At 29.5% G+C, this 26,781-nt stretch overlaps 1 long non-coding RNA gene across 1 annotated transcript in view; it reads right to left on the bottom strand.

Annotated features, from left to right (window-relative positions):
* LOC142327725 (uncharacterized) overlaps positions 1–24,205 on the bottom strand; it is a 499,223-nt gene extending 475,018 nt beyond the window's left edge. Inside the window, exon 1 of the long non-coding RNA XR_012757074.1 lies at positions 24,121–24,205. This is a non-coding gene — a long non-coding RNA (uncharacterized LOC142327725). The remainder of the gene's footprint in view (positions 1–24,120) is intronic.
* Positions 24,206–26,781: the final 2,576 nt, after the last annotated feature.

Below are 26,781 nucleotides of genomic sequence, written 5' to 3'. Positions count from 1 at the left end.
TTACAAGCTATAATATTATAAATAAATATACAACCATTTTCTTTTCTAATTACTCATTTCAGATGATTAATAAAAGTAATAATTTTATTAAGTGATTAAGTGATCAGTCTATCTTACAAGAAAATAATTAAAAGTATAACTATATACTACTATACGGAAAATCAGTAACCATGTACGCGTTTGATAATCAAGTAAAATAATTTCAAAACAAAATTTTAAAAATAATATTCTGAATTATAAAAACGTATTTTAAACTTTATTCTGTTTAGCATAATCTCTATCTAATATCATGATTGATTATTCACGAAAAATTTTAATCCTTCTTACTCTAGCTAAATTCGAAACGCTTACAAAATAATACTAATGTAAATACACTTTTAATACACCTTTTATACTTATACATAAATAGCATCCCAAAGATTAGTATAAGCTTAAGGGATGAACAAAAGTGGATTTTCGAACGGGAAGGACGCAAATGTGTAGGAGAATGTTTTATCCCTCTACTTATTGCAGAGCCTCGAGATCAGTCCCTTGCTGCTGGATCGTTCTAATTAAATAGGGGTGGGGTATTTATTTTTCTTGGTGGTTATATACTCGTGTTATGTTTACGTTATTTTTAAGATGGAAAGAATTTGGGATTAAGTTCCATCCTTTTTTTGATCGAAGGATTAATACTGGATTTTTGTACTTTACTGAAAGGTTGATCTAAATACAAAGAAAATTGTTAATCTTATTCCATGAAATTTTGTTTTCAACTTCCCTCACCATCAACCGTATAAAGTTTAGAATAAATATTTCCTAGAAGAGTTCAGTTCTGATCTCTATCCAATTTTTAACCAATTTTAAAAATTGGAAATTTTTTAAATTTCCAATTTATTTTAAATATTTGCGTGTCCATAAAAGAATCAAACGATTTTGCATAACTATTCAGCTTTTAATTCGTTTTGATCGAGCAAAATACTACTACTTTTTTTTTCTTTTTCCTGTTTAGCCTCCGGTAACTACCGTTTAGATAATTCTTCAGAGAATGAATGAGGATGATATGTATGAGTGTAAATGAAGTGTAGTCTTGTACATTCTCAGTTCGACCGTACCTGAGATGTGTGGTTAATTGAAACCCAACCACCACCAAAGAACACCGGTATCCACGATCTAGTATTAAATCCATGTAAAAATAGCTGGCTTTACTAGGACTTGAACGCTGTAACTCTCGACTTCCAAATCAGCTGATTTGGGAAGACGCGTTAACCACTAGACCAACCCGGTGGGTTAAGCAAAATACTACTAAAACGAGGAAACTCAACGGTTTCACACGGTTGCCGTTAGGTATCAGCGGCAGTGTTAGAGAAAATAGCGACTCCACAACAGAAATCTTTTTATGAATTACGCTTCTCGCAGGGAGTCCGTAGTTACTGTACACCGTGATTTCCGTAGTGAATACGATTCTGAACCTCCAACCGCTCAGAGTATTATGCGATACTATAGACAATTTAAAGGCACGGGTGTATGTGTAAGGGAAAATCAAGTTTCATTTCATCAAGAGGAAATCGAGGTCGACCCAATGGGTCAGGCGAAGATGTGGAGCGCATCCGTCAGAGTTCCTCACGTAGCCCCGAAAATCAACTCGCCGTGCCGGTAGAGAATTAAATATTCCCAGAATGTCTATCTGGCGTGTTTTGCGTAGACGTTTGCTTATGAAACCGTCCAGGATTCGATCACTGTAAGCTCTTTGTGAAGACAACAAACAACAACGTAAGGACTTTTTTGAATTCGTCCTTAACAAGGTGATGGATGACAATTTAAAAACACGCTTACTGTTTATGGACGAGCGGAGATGCCACATGAATTTGTGGCATCTCCGCTCTCAGAGGCATGAGATAGGCTCTCTTTTAAGTTAATTTTTTTGTACAATTTCTCGGGAAATGGTCTACGTTCCCTTTTTTTAGAGAAAACTTTTACGGAAACGACGTATCTCGATATGCTTAAAAAATGGATTTTCCCTCAGAGATCGATTAGGAAGATTTCATTTTCCGGTAGAACGAAGTACCACCTCACTGGAGTCTGTATGTTCGAGAATTTTTTAACGATAGCATTCCTCAATGATGGATCAGCAGTATGGGACATAACGAATCAGCTTTTCATCACTGGCCTCCAAGATCACCAAACCTCACTGCGTGCGATTTTTACTTATGGGATTTTGTAAAAGATTTCATCTATGTGCTACCCCTTCCAGCTACAGACGTCGAACTGCGGAACCGCGTAATAGCAGCCGTAGCAGCGTGAATAGAGAAACGCTTGCTAAGGTGTGAAACAAATTCGACTGTCGTGTGGACGTATGCCGTGCATCCCAAGGGAGGCATATTGAGAACCTATTACTTGGTATTTTTAAAAAATTCGTGAATAAATAAACCTTTTATATTCAATTTTTTATATTCAATATTTTTGAATATAACACTCCAAATCGGATGATTCTTTTTGGAACACGCTACCGTTACATATATTATAATATATATTTTTATTATTTATATTCCTTTTTTTAAATTTATAACTACTTCATATCGCTTGGGTTCTTTATATAAATGAGTGCTCTACCTATAACAAAGTTTACGTGGTGCAAACAGAACATAACAAAATAAGGATAAAAAAAAATGTATTAAATTTAATTTTACAAGTCACGTCATAAGTGTGCAAACATTAGCAATACGAAAAACCTACGTATAAAAACAAATTACGAAAACTAACGTATTTTCAACTTGAAATAAGTTATATAAAAACAACATTCCAAATGATGGTACGTAGTTTTAATTATATTCCTCTTTCAGTACATAACGAGCAAAAAGATCTTTCAAAACTTAAGCCAAATATATGCGCTATATTTGTTTAATGACAACATTCTGTACTCCCAACGGCAGTCTATGAATAAAGTTAATTTGTGACGAATTTTTTACCTCGACTCGTTTAAGATTTTATAACTTTTACTTGAAAATAAAGCGTACTCTAGATAATTTAAAAATTCCTTTAAATTTTGTTTGACTCACGTATAATTAACGATATCACAACGAAAACACCACAAAAAAATTTAAAAAAAAGTATAATAATTTTAAATATGTTTTATTAGAATAATAAAAATACAATTTTTTTTTACATTTATGAATTAAACCAATTTTGGCAAACTGATGGGTTAATTCAGTAAACTATTAAATCCAAGAAAAGAAAATTAACGAATCTTTTCTTCAATTGAATCAGTGTTTTTTTTAAACAATTTTATTATGTATGAATTGCCACGTATTTTACCTACTTGATATTTGTGTAGTCATGTTTAATTTAATTATTAACTAGTGTAATTTCTAAAAGATACCACTAAAATTCTATTTTAAAAATATTCAGAGTGACATAATAGAACAGATTTTAAAGTTAAAAAATAAATAATTAACCATCTGTTATTTAGGTATTATCATCCACTTGTGTTAGAAATGAAAATTTCGGATTTGATTCCCAATTATAGTGTAAATAAAATATAATTAGTTTATCCTAAGGTTTTAAAATCTTAATAAACCTTAATAACTGTGATACGAATTTAAATAAATTTAATTTAAATTACAGTACCCACACCTCAGGAATGGTCGGCCTCAATTTGTACAAGACTACACCTCATACGTATCATCTTCATCTCATTGGACCATGGGGGGGGGTTTCTTATTCTTCACTAATTGAACAGACATGCACATTAGGAAACGAATTAGATCGTGCACATTAGGAAAATTAAAAACAAATTAAGAGTACTTACACTGATTTAACATGAAATATAATTTCGGAAAGAAAAAGTGCCGTAAAATAAGTAACTCGGTTTACAGCTATTTAAATGAGCCTACCCAATTTTAACGATTAATAGCAACGAGCTCTATTTTTAATTACATTAGCGTTAACGAATTAAATTCTTGTCAAACACGTTCTTTAAATGACACGTGTTTAACGATTCATTAAATATTGTATCGGCAGAGCTCGTTCTATCATTGACTTTCCGCATCTATGCGTACTCATTTTATCAGAATTATTTACACGAAATGTTTTGCTTTCAGTCTATAATAATTAAAACAAAATAACGTATTATATAAGGAAATATAACTGTAAGAAAGGTCATTGGTTCTGTTATTTACATTTACTTCATTTTATTATTATTTATATTATTAATATTTAGCAATCACGTATCAGGATAATGCATGTTGTCCCAATAGTATCTGCATATAAGACAAGATAATTATAGTATTTTCGATATTTTTAAAAAAATCAAAACAATTTGAAAATCTCCTAAGTTTAGAAAGTAAAATTCTCCTACAATTTAGTTAAATTTTCCATAACCTTAATAACTTTATGCATTTTTTCGAAAATTCATTCTAAAAAGATAAAAAAAAAAATTTTGCATAAAAATAATGAATGAACTTATAAAGAAATTTAATTTTTTTCTTTTAATATATAAATTTTTGAGGTTTTTTTTCTCACTTCGTAGATAACAGCGAAAAGAAAAATTGTAAAAATGATACTTCTTAGAAATACAAGCTTTCCACTTTAACAGATAAAATTTAACATTTAGAAAATCCAGGATGCTTGCGAGCAAGTCTTGATTATTACTAACAGGATATATTTGTCCCAAATACTGATTGACTGAATATTGTTTGATTAAACAATGATTCTACCAAAAATACGCTTGCATATATACATGTGCATGAATAGATCTATGGATCTTAGATCTATGGATGTATATACACGCGCGCGCGCACATATTGTCAGTAATAATATATACTGGTTGGAAGTTACTTTTCTTAAATTTAGATGGAAATTTTGATTTTTCCAGTTTGTATCTGTGTAACCCACCGGGTTGATTTAGTGGTGAACGCTCTTTCCAAATCAGCTGATCTGGAAGTCGAGAGTTCCAACTTTCATAGTTAAGTCAGTTGTTTTTACACGGATTTGAATACTTTTTTTTTGGTTTATTATAACTCAGGACCCCGGGAGAAAGGCTGAAACGCTACCACCCGCGCCACGGAGACCGGCAGCGTTTAAGTCTTAGTAAAGTCAGTTGTTTTTACAAGGATTTGAATACTAGATCGTGGATACTGGAGTTCTTTGGTGGTTGGGTTTCAATTAACTACACATCTCAGGAGTGGTCGAACTGAGACTGTACAAGACTAAACTTCATTTAAAACTCATACATATCATCCTCATTCATCCTGAAGTATTATCTGAATGGTAATTACCGAAGGCTAAACAGAAAAAGAAAGAAAGAAAGTTGGTATCACATAATCTGAATTATGTGAATTGTCATTTACTATATACACAAAGTTTTCAAGAGTTTATGCTTCAGTTTTCTTGGAAAATAATTAGAATTGATCAGAAAAGTTTCTAGGTAAGATTACATGCACTTCATGAAGATGGTTTTTAAAGAGGGATACGATTTTGATTTCATATTTGCTTTTGGATAACAAAAAAAAACCTTTATTGGGATCACACTTCTTTCACGGAAGTATATTAATGGAATCACATCACGTGGTGTTATTCCCGAGCTATTAAACAACTCTCTCTCTTTCTAGCTCTTTTTGTGAGAGAGCTATCACTTTCCCACTATGTTCTTCAAGTTAGATACTACCTCGATAAAACTTTTCTGAATAGGTAGGACGCCAAGAAACAACTGAGAGTGGACATTCAGGGGAATTATCAAAGACCTAATATTTTGTTCAAATCAAATCACTTAAAAATTGCCTCAAACAACGATAGCGGTTAAAATAAGGAAAATACCGATAATTTTATAAATAGGGAGAAAAGAATATTGTAAAAATGTGTAATTCAGTGATTAAATGCTGTCACGAATGCATAAGGAAAACAATTTTGAACCATGTTATAACAAAACGCTTCTCTTTGTTTTATTTTTAATTAACTGCTGTTTTTTTGTTTTTTTTGGTAAGTAGAGAAAATAATTTTTCGTCAACCCGGTGTATAAAATTAAAAGCCAGGTAATATCTTTGTTAAGATTGGTAATAATTTAATAAATAAAAAATCAAATTACCACATGTGACAGTTTGTATAAGACCGGGAACATTAAACATTGATTTCGGAAAAATTCGTTTCACTGAGTTACTTGGCATGATAATGTAACCGATGAAAATTAATATTTCTAACAAAATAGGAAACACGAGACAGATTTCGGAAGAGGGGTAAAAAGGGTGAAAATTGAAAATGTGGCCCGAGTGACCGAGATTTTAGGTAATCATAACTTATAAATTGAGATGTATTTAACTCGGTATTTCCTTTTTTGGGAAATAATATGTTATGTTTTCCAAAACGTACCCCTGAGCTGGATGCTGTAATTTATTCAATTATTTCGAAATAAGTAACTTTCCGTAACTTTTGAGCACACAACCATTTCTGGATCGATTTGGGCTAGATTAAAAGAGTGATTTTGTTATCAAAAAAAAATATTTTTGAGGTCATTTTTCTACCTCTTATTTTTTCTATCTAATAATTATTTCCCAGTTTGTACAGTCTGGCCATGGAATTCAGCGCACAGATCTGTACAAAGCAGCCCATGCTTTTGGCAGCTACATATGTTGCTTTTGGACACTTGTATGCACTTGCACAATAGAGTCTCCAACAAATTTTGTGAAAGCATTGGAGAGGTAGAAAATAGTGTTCACAAATATTTGTAAGATTTTGAGCAATACTGTTCAAATTACGAAAAGATTAGTGACAATGATGGTGACGAAGGCTCGTGAATGAAGATTCGACAGGTGAAAAAGCAAGAAGAAGAGACAGAAGGTCCGAGGAAAAAACACTGCCTTTAATGCATTAATTTTGTAAAAATGTTATATTTTTTGTAATAAAATAGAATAAATAAAACAAAGATTTCAACCAGATTTTAACGATATTTTCATTCAATATTGCTTCCAGAATCGGCACTTTTTTAAAATCAACCATCCATTTTTCTACTACATATAAAAATTACTCTGTTATATAAAAATTACAAAATAATGAGTACGTGCAGTACATGCTGCAATTAATTCGTTTGTAATATTAATTAATGTATATATCATTGCTTTATAAACCATAATAATGTACAAACATATTTATTAATTGGTTTAAATATTAGTATAAGAAACAACACAACCTATAGTTTGCAGCTGGTATATAACGTGACGATTGTAAATTACTACGAGTCATACTGCAAAAATAACTTATTTCAAGAAGAAAATGTTGTAATTTACATTTTTTATGTTTTTTCAATTTATTTCAATGCGCTTTCCTCAATTTAAAAAAAAAAATACTTAATTTTTTTTTAGATAATCATCATAGGTCACCGCGACGTTTCGAACTCCGCAGTCACTTATTCGCGAGCGCTCGAGAGCAGTGAAGGATAACGACGCCGCGCTACGCTAGTAACGCAAATTCGATCATGCGGTCGGTTCGTTGTTTTCTGATCGCTGTTTCTTGAACAATTTCGCACCAAACAATTTGAAATACACATCAAATTAATGCTTAAACAATCCTTAATCACTCCTCAAAATTCCAACGCTTAATGTTAATTAACATTAAAGAAAAATTTTGGCAATAAAAAACACATTATTGCAAATATCTCGGGAACTAAATAATTAGTTTTTTGAGCTTACAAAACCTATTTATATTAAGGTTAAAGAGCCTATTTTTTAATCTTAAAGATCTATTTCAGAAAAAGAGGGTTTGGGTATCTGGCAAGCCATTATATGGTTCTTGTACGATCTATCCAGCGATTTGGAAATTGTTAATTTAATATTTGCCCCAAACTTTTCCCGGATATCTGATAAAATCCTATGACTAACAAGTAGCAGTAAGAATCTCCTATATTATTATTTAAAATAAAAGGTCCTACAATGCAATGATCGACGATTCCCGTCCAAACATTCAATTTGTGTGTCGAAAAAAAAAGTCGAAATATTGGTCGATTTTCCGCATATTTGCAATTGCTTTGCAATACGCGCATTATTTGCACAGGTTATTGCAACTATTAAAAAAATGTTAAGTCCCAGATAAGCCACGTAGGTGCATTGCAGTACGAGTTATTTGAATATTTAGAAGCCGTCTTTTTTTCGAAGAACTCGTTTTTTGCAAAAACTATAGAATATTTTTCAAAAATCAAAAAAGTTCCTTATTTACTCCCCGAGGACTACATATTCTGGAAGTTTCGTCAAAAAATTTTTTGCATTTTAATGATATTAATAGTTGAAGAAAACGTTATTTTTAGCAATTCGTTTGCAGTAACTAATTTATTTGTTAATCATTGACAACGGGCACGACTTAAAATCTTTTTTCAAACAGTTTTACAACCTTTATTTAAAACTTTTTTTTGTTAAACGTCTAATTTTTCGCCAACTTTGGACGCCATTTTGAAAATTATTCGGAAAAATTAGAGGTGGAAAAGTGGTTCATTCAATTCTACGGAATTTTTCCCATTTTTTTACATTTGTTACCTAACGGAAGTTTATTTTAGCACGTAAAATTCTAATTTAATTTACCTAATATGTTGAAGCAAAAAGGTGAAATGAGGAGTTAATAAGTTGCATTGTTTCAAGTAATACAAACTGCATTGTTGTAAATTAATAGCTGATTTACTCAACTAAATTTGTAATGCATATTTTAAGTAAGTATTTCAGCTGAATAATTTCATTTACGATAAGTAACATATATCAGCTGATATTAACATTGAAAGTTAATTTTTATTTGGAAAATAATATCAGCTGTATAGTCGTTTAATTTGTTTTCCTGTTGTTAATTAATAGTTATTGTTTATTACTATCAATATTACAGCACTGTTTAATGTTCGTTATTGTATGCATTTTGAATGTTAAAATGCATTAAAAATATTCATGTAGCGCAATTTACCTCATTTTATTGTTAACACAATTTTTCTCTCATTGCAAATTTGACTGATTATAACTCGATAACGGAGGCATTAATGGGGTTTCACCATTGGTTTTTCTGTAAAATTTTAAATCGAAATCATGTGTCATTATGTCTACCTTCCCATTTAAAAAAAATTAAGTTTGATTTCATATGGCGGTCCAACATTGCGGAAAGAAATTTAAACTAACCAGTATTCAGATTTTTTTTAACTATGTAGAACTCCATTTCTTTCTCCCTTCAAATACCTCTTAGATATTTAGTAATAACAAAATATAAAAAAATAGTTTGTTTTTATATTTTTGTAGAAAGTTAAAATCTGTCAGATAAAATAGATACTAAAATAAATTCATCTTAATGTTTTTCTATGGTAGCCCAAAACTAGAGGCTTTCCAAATTTGTTTCCGTTTATTTTGGGCAAGATATGGTTTAAATTCTTATTTCAAAATATTAAAATCAAATAACGAACCATTATAGAAAAATATTTGGAGATAACGAAACATGTGCAAATTAAAATGATTTAGAATATTTTTTTTTGTACGTGTTTTTTACGTATATTAACGAACATGAAATGGATGAGATAGGAGACAAACAAGAGAAAACACGACTGCCGAAAAGAAACATAGCTGGCAAACATTGATCTTTTTTTCTGGTTTAGTTCCACCGTGATTTTGTATTACGCTAGCATATATCCCCCGTTTGAATTTTGAAAATCGGACGATTGTTTGCAGAGATACTATAAGAGCACCCTATTGTACCTCCCAAAACAGTGTCCCAAGAGCACAACCCGTTTGTTACCAGTTAATGATGATGATTGGTTTAGCCTCGCACGAGGTGCTCACATCACCTCACTATTCTATCCTCAGACGAAGTCCACCACGGAAAGCCCAGTATTAATTAATTCTATTAATTTTGTAATATTATTCATTCGATCATTCAGTTAAGCCCAGCTCAAACAGTGATAGAGGCTCACAGTTCACAGTTCACAGTTCATTAATTCAATTCATTAAAGTTTGTGCTTCTTCCGGTAAATCTCCGGTATATCTTGATAGATATTTATGTATATTGTTATATATATATATATATAATAGCCTAATACTCCCGGTAACGAAATATTCCAACGCAGAATCATACAGCTAAATCGGTTCACCCGTTGAGCTGCTACGGTGAAATAAACATACGTAGTACATACGCGTACACACATACAAACATACACCCTAAATACATTACACTCCTTTTTGAGCAGTCATGTAAATAGTAGTACCCTACTAGGAAATGAACACGTGATCAAATGATGTAGAAACCAATATGCGAACTTTTTATTTCCTGTTTTCTTTCTTTTTTTATATAATGATCTTATTGTAAAATTATATTTTTTTTTTGGAAATTGGTGTATTCTATCGGTTGATTGTACTGTTATCATTTTATTGTTTAATTATTTTTTAACTTAATTACATTCGAATTGTTTACTTCTTAAATGAAGCGTAAATACTAATTTAAAAAAATTAATATCAATGAACCCAGCACTATTGTTTTATTGTTTTTGTTTATAAACATACTACACAAGGATTTTTAATTTAAAAAAAAGTAACTGCATTATAGTCGCTAAAATTAGTATCCATAAATATTTCAAATAAATGTGAACGTATTCTAACGGTAAATTTCATTTTATGTATGTTAATTTTATAACAGTAATATTTACAAGTAACATGAGTCACAAAACACTCCAAAAAATGAAAATTTTACTAATAAAAGTTAAAATTAATTTTACTAATAAAAGTTAGACATTTCTTCCCAAATTCCCTTCAAAAGAAAATCTAAAATACTACAGTACTTAAATAATAATAAGTACGAATAATATCATAAATTGCATGTGCGTTATTCAAAAAAATTTATAATCGTTGATATTTAACTCAGAACTAGCTTCTGAGTTATGTATCTATATGTTCATACTAACACACAAGATTAACCACAGAGAGCTTTTCATATGAAGTATATCTCAAACCAATATTATATTCAATGGGTAGCTGACATGCATATTAATTATGCATAGAATGGAGATAAGTACTAACTGGACAAGATTATTGAACAATCACTGATAATTTTCATGAAAGTAGAGTTGATTATGTTAACTAAAATAAGCGTTACAAAAGATAAACACAAAGAATAAAAATATGATAAATTAAAAATAAAATTTTAATTTCAGAATCGACTTTCTTTTCTTTTAGTTATTAAAACAGAAAACGATAGATGGAATAGAAATTTTAAAATTCAAGAGTAATTTTTTTAGCAGTAATATATCTACCGATATATATATTTTTAAGCCTCTCTTTCGGAATAAAAATTTGATAATTTCTACAGAATTAAGAAAAATTTTTATTCCGAAAACCCCCAAACCCCTCTTTAAAGGTTTTTTTTTGTTTTTCTACACAATAATCTTTATAACATAACAAAGTTCAAACATTGTGCTTGCATATATGAATAAATGTACCCGGCTTTAGAAGAGCACTGTTAGATCTTCTGATAACTTATCATCCCACAATATATTTAAGAACAACATTAATATACTCTTTTAAATTTAAAAACTTAGTCGAATTGTTTTTGGGAATTTAAAAATTAAGAATTTGTCATCAGGAAATTAATATTAAAGTATCAAATGATAAAACATGACATAACTTGTGAATAAAAGTCCTGCATGAAAAGAATTTATTTTTTTAATTAAATTTTTAAAATATGATCCTACTTTTGGAATACTGGATTATAAATTCAAATTATTTAGAATGGTAGCTAACAGTACTAGAATTTATTCTGTTTTTAGGAGAACTTTTGTATTCTCCTTAAACTAGCTTTAGTTTCAGATAACCAATTAAAAGGGATTATTGTTCCTATTAAAAAAGTAAAAGAAAAAAAATCTTGCAATTAAATTTTGTAAAAGTATTAAAGAATAGTTATTTAAATATTCAACTAAGATTAATAAATCTCAGTAGTTATAAAGACGGTGAATTACATATTCATCGAAGAGTATAAGTTTAGAACAACAGAAAAGATGTTTAAATCGCATGTTTATTTTAAATCACTTCTATTTAAACAAGGTTTGTTATTCAAAGAAGGTTCAAACAGGACATTTTCTAAGTTTTAACCGCAAAAAGTAAATGCAAAATGTATGCTAATGTATATAACACATAAATATCGCTATAATTTAATGTAATAATTTATAATCTGGTTTTCCTAAAACACCATACTTTCTTAGAAAACTTTGAAAAGGTCCGCTACAATTAACTATGTATTTCTTTGCCAGATTGTACCACTAAACTATAAATTAATTGTAATTCACAAAACCCATTTAATTCATTCATAACTGAACAACTGCGAAGCGTTAATTATATTTTAATAAGTATGTTTTTTCATCGTATTTACAGTTCCATACATAGATATATATATATATATATAATATATATATATCGAGTATCCAATATAGTTAATATACTTTACAGAATATTTTAAACACTAATACAGTATCACGTATTATTGATCAGCTGTTATTTTATTGCCAACTTTGAAATAATTTTATTTTTGTCATTCATAACAAAAAATTATTATATAATTTTTATTTATTGATAATTTCTACAGAATTAAGAAAAATTTTTATTCCGAAAACCCCCAAACCCCTCTTTAAAGGTTTTTTTTTTTGTTTTTCTACACAATAATCTTTATAACATAACAAAGTTCAAACATTGTGCTTGCATATATGAATAAATGTACCCGCTTTAGAAGAGCACTGTTCGATCTATTCTGATAACTTATCATCCCACAATATATTTAAGAACAACATTAATATACTCTTTTAAATTTAAAAACTTAGCTATCTTTAACGGTAAGTTTTAGTACATTACAGCAACATTTAAAAGTAAATTTTTTCACATTACAAAAAAATACATACATATACTAACAAATTTAGTAATATACAGTTTCTAAAAAAAAAATTTCCAAAATTTTCTTTGTTTTATTCGGATGTTGTTCACAAAAGTTTGGTTTAAAAAATTTATATGTTTATTACACATTGAATAGAGTTACTGTACGACAAACATAAAAACAGAGGTTTTACCACATTTTATTGATTTTTCCCCAGGTTCTTCAAAAACTATTGGAGTAGTTTTTGCTGGTTTTGGAATTTATTTTGCTAGTTTTAGACTTTTCAGTTCAAAACCCATTAGAAATCAATAATTTTATCACTTAATTAACATCTTAGAAATTTCAGTACGATCTCATTTCACCGAGGTATCTAAATTCCAAGCCAAATCTTTCACTAGCCGTAACTCGCAAACGAAGCATTTTAGGACATGTGTCTATATGAACTTTTTCCATTATTTTTACGAGTAGAATAGGTTATCAAAGTCCCGGGAGATCATCATAATACACTCTTTATATTTAGTAGTGTCTTCTCATATTTACCGTAATATTATGTCGAGTATTTCTATGTTTTAAATTATGAGTTTACAATGGTTTCCCTTCACCCACCGAAGTAAAATTTGGAAGTTTTTTTTTCCATCGAGTAAAATACTTATTTATTCCTGATGTGATTTATATAGTTATTTATTATGCACCGTCTATAATAAAGATTTATTATAATTTTTTTTTATAAGTCTTTAAACATACCAGTACATACTCGTGTATATACCAGTATATACACGCGCGCGAGCACAAACACGCGTGCGCACACACACATCTATATAGATAAGTATTTAATCTTTTACCTAAAAGTCCCTAACATACAGGTTTAACGGAGATGATAAAAATTCGGATTTTTTTGTTAAAGAAAAACTTTTAATTGTATTTTAAATAAATTTGGGGACGATTTTTTTTTCTTTCTATGAAAAGTAACGATTTTTTTACATTTTCTGAAATAATTTTATGAGAATAGAAAGGAAGTAGATTGCTATGAAGAAAATCATTGGGAGAGAGTGAGTGAGAGAGAATGATGATGTTAACCATCGCTATTAAGAGACTGAGTGTCATATATCACCGAACAAAGATTCACATATTTCCTCAACAATTTATTGATTGAAAACATTTTTATCTCTCTACCATTTTTGTCCTTCCGATAGATTATATAAAAATTAAGTTAAACTGAAGAACTCTATGTGGACATATTATATTGACTATAAGTTCCTATCTATTGGATTAAATTTATCTTAAAATACACTTTATTTTATAGGCTGTTGACCTTTACTGCCCGTAATTAAAAACAAGTTGCGTCATACAAAAAAAATTTCTCTTAAACAGTTATTAGAAAACCGTATTTTAATAATATCTCTCAATTTCTTACGTTCATAAATACTAGCAGGACTTTACCCGTTAAACGGAAATAAAAAGAACCTTAGAACGAGCCAGTTGACTAAAATCAGTTATTATAAGCAATAATAAAATTATAATGTAATGATACCAAAGAAAGCAGAGGCAGATAAATGTGAAGAATAACAGAACAATTAGTTTAACTAGTCATGCATCAAAAATCTTAACTAGAATTCTATACAGAAGAACTGAGAGGAGAATGGAGGAAGTGTTAGGAGAAGACCAATTTGGTTTCAGGAAAAGTATAGGGCAAGGAAAGCAATTTTAGGCCTCAGATTAATAGTAAAAGGAAGATTAAAGAAAAACAAACCAACATACTTGGCGTTTAAAGACCTAGAAAAGGCATTCGATAACGTAGACTGGAATAAAATGTTCAGCATTTTAAAAATATTAGGGTTCAAATACAGAGATAGAAGAACAATTGCTAACATGTACAGGAACCAAACAGCAACAGTAATAAGAAAGGGAGTCCGACAAGGATGTTCCCTAACTCCGTTACTTTTTAATCTTTACATGGAACTAGCAGTTAATGATGTTAAAGAACAATTTAGATTGGGAGTAACAGTACAAGGTGAAAAGATAAAGATGCTACGATTTGCTGATGATATAGTAATTCTAGCCGAGAATGAAAAGGATTTACAAGAAACAATGAACGGCATAGATGAAGTCCTACCCAAGAACCATCGCATGAAAATAAACAAGAACAAAACAAAAGTAATGAAATGTAGTAGAAATAACAAAGATGGACCACTGAATGTGAAAATAGGAGGAGAAAAGATTATGGAGGTAGAAGAATGTTGTTATTTGGGAAGTAGAATTACTAAAGATGGATGAAGCAGGAGCGATATAAAATGCCGAATAGCACCAGCTAAACGAGCCTTCAGTAAGAAATATAATTTGTTTACATCAAAAATTAATTTAAATGTCAGGAAAAGATTTTTGAAAGTATATGTTTGGAGTGTCGCTTTATATGGAAGTGAAACTTGGACGATCGGAGTATCTGAGAAGAAAAGATTAGAAGCTTTTGAAATGTGATGCTATAGGAGAATGTTAAAAATCAGATGGGTGGATAAAGTGACAAATGAAGAGGTATTGCGGCAAATAGATGAAGAAAGAAGCATTTGGAAAAATATAGTTAAAAGAAGAGACAGACTTATAGGCCACATACTAAGGCATCCTGTAATAGTCGCTTTAATATTGGAAGGACAGGTAGAAGGGAAAAATTGTGTAGGCAGGCCACGTTTGGAATATGTAAAACAAATTGTTAGGGATGTAGGATGTAGAGGGTATACTGAAATGAAACGACTAGCACTAGATAGGGAATCTTGGAGAGCTGCATCAAACCAGTCAAATGACGAAGACAAAAAAAAAATTATAATATTTAATTACATTTTATTAATGTTGAAGTTAGAATACTAATGTATTATAGTTTTATTATTATCGACAAAAGATATAAGAAAATCAACCAGTACGTGACTTCAACAACAGATAGCTAGACTTTATTATCTCTTACTGTCGGCAAACAATTAATAAAATTTATTTAATACTTTGGCCACCCAAACGCGCGCGCACGTACACACACAAATATTAAGACACATATCATATTACCTAAATATTAACATTAACATACGTGTGTTTATATTACCTTAATATTAACAGACAATATTATTACCTAAATAATTTTAATTATATTGGTTAAATTATTTCTGTCTCATCATTTTCTAACAGATTTGATTTCTAACTCTAACATTTTAACATTGAAAATAAATATGAAATGCAATTAAAATGAACCGTTGACTATATTCTCATCTTTACTGGAATGAGTTATTTGAAATTATAATAAAAGTAAAAAAAAAAATACATACCAGCGAAATTGTACTCTTTTTCTCCATTCTGAATTTTTTTTTTAATCAAAACGATGAATCGTAACGAGGGACTACTCAATATAAGGATATATGTCAATGTCCTCATCAACAGAACGTCTACTGAAATTATTTAAAAATTTCATCTAGGAAAAATTGATAACTACCTAAAATAAAGATCTATACGTTATCCGTAATTAGTCTGTAGTCATTACATGAGGGCTGTGCTTTTCATTAAAAAATATAAAATAATATTTAAACATAAAATAAATAAATATTATTTTGATACTTACGTATTAACGCCACCGCAGCTACAGCTTTATTTAAAAACAAAGTAGTCAATCGGATTTCGGTGGAAAATGGGCCGATATAGAGTTTAACATAGATTCAACACCGTCTCGTCTCAGTAATTAATTCAGTAATTATTGCAATTATTTATTATTTAAATAACAATAATTACTGAATTTATTAAATAAATACTCAAAAAATTACGGTGTTAATTAGTCAAGGTTAGCGAGCGAAGCGAGCGTAGGTTAGGTTTGGTTAAATTATATTTATAAAATAAATAAACATAAATAACCATTTCTTAAAATTAATTAAGAGACTCAATAAAATAAATACACAATTTTAAATAAAGCTGTAGCTGCGGGGGCGTTAATACGTAAGTACCTTTTATGTTATTTCAAGGTTGTATAAATGATTATTTAGGTACCCTAAAAAATTATTTTTATCAGTTAATCAAAATAAAATCATTTTAAAAAACATTCATGATTGAAAAACGCATGATAAATTAAAACCCGTTGACAAAAAAAAAGTTCAAAATAAATAAAAACAATGATAAATAAGCTTACATAGTTAATGTGAAAATTTTTTAGAGCTGTGCGTGTTTCACAGTCACGAAATATGAATAAGGTTAAAACGCAATCAAAAAAAAAAAAAAAGCTGATAAAGTTATACTTTCCTGGCATTGTTTCTTACACGGTGAAAAAAAATTATACAACAAAAAAGGTTAAAAAATTCTAAAAATCTATATCCCCAAGTCATCTCTTAAAATCTCATTGATCTGACTACTTTTCTAATGTTAAATGGAGGAAAAAAAACTTTAATTGAAAAATGTACAACCGATAAAAATGACCTAAGATTTCTTTTTTTGTGGATGGAGAAATTTTATTATAAACTATTATTATAAGTTAAAAAACTAAGAAAAGTTTTAAAACTCAAAAAATTGATATTTTATAACTTTTATCGGTCCCCCTACAATATTCTCCCCAAAGTATTTTTTTGGGCCACCTGCATTAGTATTATGCTTAAGAAGAGTTAAAAAAAATCGATTACAAAATATGCAATAAATAAATAACTTTTCAATTTTTTGTGAAGGGGAGAATTTGAGGGAAATTTTGTTTTAAATGGTAAGATAAGCACATACGCTTGTACTGAGCTTAATATAAAGTGAGGTTATGTTTGTAAAATTCCCAAAGCAAGTACTTACCCAATCCACCCCTGGAGATATTATCCCCATACTTTTACCAACAAATTGCCCCATATACACAAATCTCTGTAAAATTTCATCAAAATTGGTTATCCAGTCAAAAGTTATCAAACTTCAAACGTGACAACACACGTACATAACGTTCTTACATTGTACATATGAATAATACCCTAATTTCTTCCTTTATTTTTGTCTTTTGGGATACCTGGGTAATGAAACGTTACGAAATGAAAACAAAACCATACTCCATTTTTTTACTGATTTTCATAGAGCTGTGGTAATAGTCATAGTCAAATGGTAATTATCATAGGTAGAGCTATGCTTCTTGCAACATAGAGCAACGATTCCAGAACAGTAGAAGGATACGTTCATTTAATTTTTTTTTTTTTCAGTAATGAAATTAAATCTTGCAGTTCATCTTAAAAGTGAGCTTCTGATAGAGAGAGGAAATGATAAAACGTAGAATTTTGATCTCCGTAATTAAGCAAGTTAATAAGTTTTAAATTTATCGGCAAATATACAACACGACTAATATAGTAACCAATTCTTTAAGTGAGTATTAGGAATCCTGCACGAAGATATTCTTATAGACCACGCAAATTCTGCAAAAATCGGTTCTTAGGTTATGTTTGTCATTGTACGCTGAAAAAAAGGTTTAATTTTTCTGTTTAAATGTTTATTTCAAGTTTATGTACAGTCTGGTGTAATTAGCCAGATCTAGTACACAAGTAGTGTAGAAAGGATAAGTACATTCTTTGAAAAATTATCTGCACGAGAGCTATTTTAGGATTAAAGGTGAAAAATTTGTAATTTTCATTTTGTAATACGCGAATTAATTTTTCATCGGAGATGTGTGTGCGCGCGCGCGCTGGTGCGTTATGACTATGTATGTGAATTCAAAAACTAATCGAATGGATTTTTTCTATTTTGAGGTACAAATTGTTTTATCAAATTGAATACAAATAATTAAGTTAATCGCGAAACATGGTTTCCTAATAAATTAAAAATAATTACATAATAAATTTCGAATCAAAATAATCTAAGTAATTAACGACAAATAAATTTTATATGTAGACTATTCAGTAACATGAGTCAATAACTGACAAAAAAGCAATTGAAATATATTTTTTTTTTATAAAATATAACGTTTTTATTTGTTAATTTGTAAGCGAAAATCATATAAGCTTACAGTGCGGGAACTTTTTTTGTTTTTATATTATTATTATTATTATAAATTTTAATTAAAATACAACACAAGGATTTTTATATAATACTCAAATATACATTGCTAAAGTATATGAATATTCATGAAAGTTTTATTGGCAACAGACGAAAAAAAAAATGAAAAAGTGAGCAAAAAAAACGAGTAATGTATATTATGAACAAATATATGCAATACGATTCATTAATATAAAATATTCTAACAAAAACTTCAATTAAATATATTTCCAGGTAAATTTTTACATTTAAAAAATGTACGTTTTAATCTAAAAATTGCAAAGCTACCTTTTTATTTTGAATCTGTTTAATAAAAAGAAAACAGCACAATAATGAAAATTAAATACTAGAATTTAACTAAACGATACATTTTTGTTATAACTTGTCAAATATATTTTTAAAATCAAACTGCTATTAGATGGTTTTACACAAAAAAGAATAAATAAAAATAAATCATAAGTACAATATTATTATTGTTATTTTTTTTTTCTATAAAAGAGGAATAAATATTAATTTCGAAACTAGAAAATAAATACGTTCAAAAACCTATTACATATATACCTATTACCTATTATTATATATACTTACTAAATGTATAGTTCGACTGGTTCAGTAAATATATCAACTAATTAAACACAATATAAGAAAAACAGCAAAATAAAACTAAAAGTAATAAATAAAAAGGCTGCAAATGATGCAAAGATTTCCAAGCTTTGGTCTTGACAGATTTTAATTTCGAATACATCATAGGGATATAAATATTAATCAGTTAATTATGCAAAATTTACAATAATTGCGTAAAAAAGATTAAAATGTTTATTGGAAAAATTTTCCACCGATTTGACTCCCCAGATCAAATAACGTTTTATATTAAAAAAACGTTATAATTGAATGTATTGAAACGTTATATAAAATTGAATGTATAATTGAGAAAAAAATCAAAATCCTAACTAAAAAACAATTGGGTTCGGTTAACCACTTTGACCGATTGACATTTTTAATCATCAAAATTATACTATATTTAGAGTATAATTGCAAAAAAGTATGTTTTAGTGAAAATATCTGGGTCCTATTTGAATCCCTAGCTTAACACCTACCGCTTAATATTATTAATAACAGTCAAAACTTAAAAAACGGAGAAAAGTATTAGGAATTATAAAAATTCAATTTTTTTTTTTATTTTTAAATCTGCTCTCATGATGGGACCCCCTATTTAAAAAAAATTTCACGTTGTCTAAATTATTACTACAGTTGTAATTAAAATCTTGAAAATTACAGTTAAAAAAAAATTATATTTTAAGTAAAGGTTCCATTCAGCCTTCTTGTTTTTTTGGGGCTTAAATATTTATTTATTGAAATTATTATTTATTAAAATGAGTTTGCTCAATTAGTACAATTTTTTTTACCAAGGCTAAAAAATTGTAGTTTATTAAAAAATTAAAAAATTTCACACGCGGCTAAGGTCGCGTTCCGGGAAAGTCCTAAAACTCTGGGTTGTTTGTGATGCACGACTTACACACATGTACACAGACAACTTAATTAAAAATACTATTTTATTTAACTATAATATTTTTTCGTTTAATTAATTAAATGATTCGAACTAAAGCGTACGCGCGGCGCTTTAGCGGTACTTACGTATTAACGCCACCGCAGCTACAGTTTCACCTTTATTTACAAACAATAGTCAATCGGATTTCGGTGGATTAACATTAATTGGATTTCGGTGCTATAACATTAAGGTTATATTATTAATAAGTTGTATATATTATTCATATTTAATGTTAATATAAGAGGTTAGCGAGCGTAGGTTATATTTAGTTAGGAACCTATTTTGATATACGTATATACGTACGATTTGTCAGTACACAAAGTCAACATAACCTAAAGCTGTAGCTGCGGTGGCGTTAATACGTAAGTACAGCACTAACTTAACAAATGTAACTTCACAACCTACACAGAACAAATTTCGCTTATACGGTCGGCAGACTGGTGTAGCCACGAGGCTTAACGCACCATAAACCTAGTGAAACGAGCAATTGAGTTCGAGAATCCTTACTTTTTACAGGGTTACTTTTTTACACTTTAAATATTATACATTTATTTAATTCTACCACTCACGTGTGTCGTCACAACACAGCAGATGAATACAGCCGTTGTACCTCAGTGCATAATATTAACAACATTAAATAAAATAATATTTAAAGTGTAAAAAATAATTTGGTTGGCAATCCTGTGGAATTAAAAAATTTCCTGGTCCAAAGGGCGGGGAAAACAGAAATTCCAAGATGGCGGACTGCGACCCTAACGCTCCTTGTGGTGATAGGGGATACTATTGACGCAGTATGCCCACATAACCACTCGTTTACAGCATTTTTTTTGGGGTAGGGTTTGAGTTTTTGCAAATATTGTTATTTTTTAATTAACAAATGTGCTTAAGAAAGATATGTCCTTAACTAGGCAAAATTTCGAGGTACTGCAGTGAAGACCTCGCTCTACAGCCTCACTCCCTAGACCTTTTAAGTTGAAAATTTAATGGCATGAATGCCTCATATATAGAAGTAATCTGACCAACTTTGGTGAAAATCGGTCCAGTAATTCTGGAGATATAAGGTGATTTAGAGACCAATACCGTACGCACACACGTATACATATGATCATTAACATCCGCAAAATTTCCATTTCGTTTTTTTGTGTTCCTTAGGTGTCAAAACTTCAAGATCCAGTGAAAACCGCATATGCTTAGATTGGACCGATAACAATATCTTTCCCTTCTAGGGCTGTTATAGCGCTATCTAGACAGGAAAGTAAAAATATGGGTTCCTTGATACCCTATCGTCCAATACGATCAAATACTCGTATTAGGCCGGAGCTGGGATGTGTAAAGCCAAATATTTGTGCCAAGTTTCAACTGTTTTTGTCAACGGGTTTTCAAGATAAGAAGGCAAAAACTATTTAGAAATAATTTTAAATAGACCCCACCCAAAATACAATATTTTTAAAAATATTGATTAAAAGATATTTTTTTACGACCATTAAACAAAAGATTGAAATGACGAAAACTATATAATTTTATCCAAAATTTAATGCTATCAATGTCCCAGTATAGAAATTTTTTAGGCTATTTTCAAAGTATTTATGTACATTACAATACAGTTTGGATATATCATTAATCAAAATACAAATCTACACACGTACGTAAATATGTTTTTCAAAAATTTCTATGAATTTTTTTAATTTTTTGGATTCGAAGGGTCGTGTAACGTCGACATTCGCAAAACACTCGTCATGAAATTTTTGACAGATCTATATATTTTCTCTTTATAGCTATAGTTTTTATTTACAGTTGAAGCAACAGAGCTATAGCCAGGAAAGCCTATAGATCGATACAAAATTTCAATTGACACTTACGAAGCATAAGAAAATAAATTCAAAGATAATCTGTGAAATAAAACCAGAAAACCGCGAAAAAAGTGGGTAAGAAGTTAATTTTATTTTCCGCAGAACAGATGCAGTATTTATAATGAACCACTTCTAGAAATAATTAATTAAAAGCAGAAAAAATTCTATAATAGGCTACATTAATTAGAAACTTAATAAGTAATAGAAGCACTAATTTTAAAATGTTATAATAATGACAATCAAAATTATGCGGATACTACAAGTATAAGAAAAAAATTTTTGCAGCTATTAATAATAAAAATTAAAAGAGGTACAACCAAAAAACAAAAAATAAAGAATAAAGGATGAAAAATAGGATTATATTTTTTTAGAGGTGGGGTATTAATTTTAAGAAAAGATTACATGAAAATACTCATACCTAGTTTAATCTTAAGAAATTTTCTTAAATAAAGTTTTCTTTTAATCTAACACTCCCTTCAATAAACGTTAAAATTAGTGAAAGAAAACTTTTAAAAAAGCTTTTCTGCATTTTAGATCCGAGTCTATAATTTAAAAAAATATATATATAAACGTTTGTTGATAGCATTATATATAAATTATAAACAAATAAACTATTTGTGAAAAATATTTAAACCGAAGGGGGGTATACAGCAAAATAACTAAAAATATATATTTCAAGTTTAAGAGGTAGGAATGATTTTTTTTTTAACACTGGTACATGTTTGTTATCGCAACGCCACTTTTTTCACTTTATTTGATGTAACGTCTTTGTAAAAATACAACATATTATTATGTTTATTACGTTAAATACGCATATTATACACTATTTAACGTTAACTAGACGAGGTTAGCGAGCGTGATTTTATTTGGTTAGACGAATCGTCAATACACTAAGTCAACATAAAGTGTTTCATTTTTATTTTTCGTTTAAAAAATGTACTTTTTCCACCTTAAACAAACGTTATTTATTTTCTAATGAAATCTGAAAAAGCTGTATCAAAAAAAAGTTAAAAAAGTGACGGTGCGGTAACAAACAAGTACCAAAATATTTTTTTGATTATTTATAGTCATTTCTTTTTTTCCCACACTGTTTTTTTTTACGTTACGTATTACGCATTAGTAATATGGAGGTGTAGCAAAACCTATAATTATAATTTACATTTATAAATATAATCTAACCAAACTTTACCTACGTTCACTAAACTTTTTTACGCTCGCTCGTAATACGTTACGTAAAAACAATACCAGTGTGGGAGAAAAACAGAAAAGACCTTTTATATGTATCGTAAGCAACTTTAAGAAAGTTTTCTCCATAATGTCTCTGAAGAAAATCGAAATTATCTTTTTACGCGATATCCCTTACCCCGTAAACGAATTTTGAAAAACTTAATACGACAAATGTCCCATATATAGAAATATTTGATCGAAATTTAAGTTAAAGAAAATCAGTTCGGTGAATCCTTATATAAAGGGCCAAAAATAGTAAGGCACACGTACGTACGTATGTATACATAGGTACATTGTTTTTTTTTTTTTTGGTTTAGATCAACTAGTTTCATCCTAAAACGTAAAGACTTGCAAAAAACTAAAACCGCATTTTTGACATGATAATCAAACTTCCCCCTTTAATACAGCTATTCTATCTATATTCGCCGGGAAAGGAAAATAACAGTACTTAAATAAATTACAATTATTCAATGAAATTATTCAATTAATTCAGTCATGATAATTAATTAAATCAAATGATAATGGTCCGGTAACATTCTGTTAAGAAGTTAGACAAACCGAACAAAACTTCAATTTATATTTTGTAAAAAAATTATAAAAACATCTTAATTATCAATATTTAATTATTCTTAATTATATATTACTTACAAAATAATTTCTGCTTAAACATTCCTTTTATACAGAAATTCATCGGTAAACAGAATTCGCATGTGGATACTACGCGATAACACAACTACATTAACCTGTATTAAAAGGACGATGTACTAGACTGACATGTTACAGCCTGTCTCCAAGTCACATGATGATGACGCGACTGTATATCTTCCACCTGACAATCAGTACTAGAGACAACTGCGCACGTACAAGCTGCAGTAAACAATACACCGTGTTTGTTACTAATTAAACAGCACACACTGTTACTGTTTAATAAACAATCCCACTACCATTTCATCTCTTTTAAAAATTAAAGTAAACAATATTTTAATAGCCCAGTCATAGAAGAATGTATGCACATCTATACGAGTATACACAAATTCAATACTTAAAACTCATAATTTTAATCACTCATCTGTACTGTTATTCCCTTTGATAAACTTCGAAAATATAATTTTTAAATAAATAAATAAAGTCTTACTGCGAGAAACACGCATCAATCAAACTACGTGTACTGATTATTTTGATCCTAAAGGGAAAAATTACTAAATTTACAAAAAATGTCAAAACTCCCTTGACCCTTTATTACAAACGAGAAAAAATAAACATATTGTGATATTTAAAAAATTATTTTTGAAAACGTTTTGTACCTTAAGGGACAAGCAAAAGATTTAATAATTTCAAAAATATTTAGTCCCATTTCTAATTTACCATTTACCCTCTTTCTTTTTTCTGTTTAGCCTCCGGTAATTACCGTTAGGTATTACTTCAGAGGATGAATGAGGATGTGAAGTGTAGTCTTCTACAGCCTCAGGTCGACCATTTCTGGCCGGCCTCCGTGGCGCGATGGTAGTGTCTCGGCCTTTCATCTGGAAGTCACGGGTTCGAATCCCGATCAGGCATGGCATTTTCACACACGCTACAAACCATTCATCTCATCCTCTTAAGTAATACCTAATGGTGGACCCGGAAGTTAGAAATAAAAAAAGGTCGACCGTTTCTGAGAAGTGTGGTTAATCGAAGCCCAACCACCAAAGAACACCGGTACTCACGATCTATTATTCAAATCCGTATAAAAATAACTGGCTTTACTAGGACTTGAACGCTGTAACTCTCGACTTCCAAATCAACTGATTTGTGAAGACGCGTTCACGACTAGACCAACCCGATGGGTTACCATATAACCCCCTACCCCCGTTATTTAATAAATGTTGAAATATTATATTACTCAAATCGTTCTTTCAATAATATATTCTACTTTCATAGGCTTGAATGCTACTAAATTTTATCATAGAAATCAGGTCTCCCTTACACCCTCAGACATCTTTCATCCTCATACCCCCTAAATTAAGGGAAAAAATTGTAATATTCGAATTGTTTTTCTTTAAACGCTTTTTATTTTCAGTAATAAATAAAAAGCTCAATAGTTTTAAAATAATATAAGTTCCCTTGCTTCTTCGCTTGTTCTCGCACAATTAAAAGCTAAATATCGAAATTTAAAAAATTAATTTTAAAGCCATGTTTTTCCTTCAGGAACCAGTATTCAATGATTTTGTTAACTCTCAATTCCCTGTCACAATCCCAGGAACTTTATTGTCCCACCTACCTAAAGATTAAAAATAAAATTGAATAATTGCAACTTTCAAAGCAATTTTTTTGAAAATAAATTCTATTTTCATAGACAAATAAAAACTTTTCTGGTGTCTATTAAGATCAAAACACTTGTCTTTCATTGAAGGGGCAAGGGAGAAACCTCAAGTTCCCTTTAGCTCACCAAAATTAAATAAAAATTTATTTATTGCTATTTAAAAACCGTCCGTTTTATAAAGAGATATTACCTTTCTGTAGACCAGTAAATCTCACTTGTATAGTTTACTTTTCTACTCTTCTTAACGCTTAACGCTATCACTCCTTAAACTATAAAATACTGGATCGCTGACTTATTCAAACAACTTTTTTCTAAAACACGTATATATGAAAGTAAAATAATAATAATAAGTAATAATACCTCTGTAATGGACCTCGCCAACTTGTTCTGAAAATGTAGTATAATCTCACCATCGACGTGCAAATTTTCTTTTGCACGTCGTGCTATGTAGCTGTATACAACCATACCGGTTTTAGAATCAAATATTTATTGGATTGGTGCGAGTTCCTGTCAAACAATCAATAACGCCACTCATATATCGATCCAAAGTGGAGCCCAAGATGCCGAACCCGGTCGAAGTACGAGATGACCACTCCGTCTAGGTCAACCTCGGGATGTAAAAATGAAAACATAAAATTTATTTTTATTATAAATTATTTCAATTAAAAATATATACTAATTAGATTAAATCTTTCAATAGTAAAGATTTTATTCTAATTAAAAAATATAATCGAATATAGAAATAAATTAAAAAGGAAAATTTCCTGAATAGATTAAAAACGTGTAAAATTATTTATAATATTATCAAAGTGAAAGTTAATTTTAATGGAGTTATATTTAATAAAAGCTTTCTGCTTTATATTCATACATATATATTTTACGAAAAATTATTACTACATTAATGAGAAACAACTGAAAAAAGAGGAAAGTTTAGGTGAGAATAAACTAATTTTACAGCATAATATTACATTCTGCGAACCATGAACCATTAGAAATGTGATAGACAT

This window comes from Lycorma delicatula, chromosome 7 (genome assembly GCF_047948215.1).
Source record: "Lycorma delicatula isolate Av1 chromosome 7, ASM4794821v1, whole genome shotgun sequence".
Classification (NCBI taxonomy): Eukaryota; Metazoa; Arthropoda; class Insecta; order Hemiptera; family Fulgoridae; genus Lycorma; species Lycorma delicatula.
Note: the sequence above shows the minus strand (reverse complement) of the source record. Positions and strands in the feature narration are given on the sequence as shown.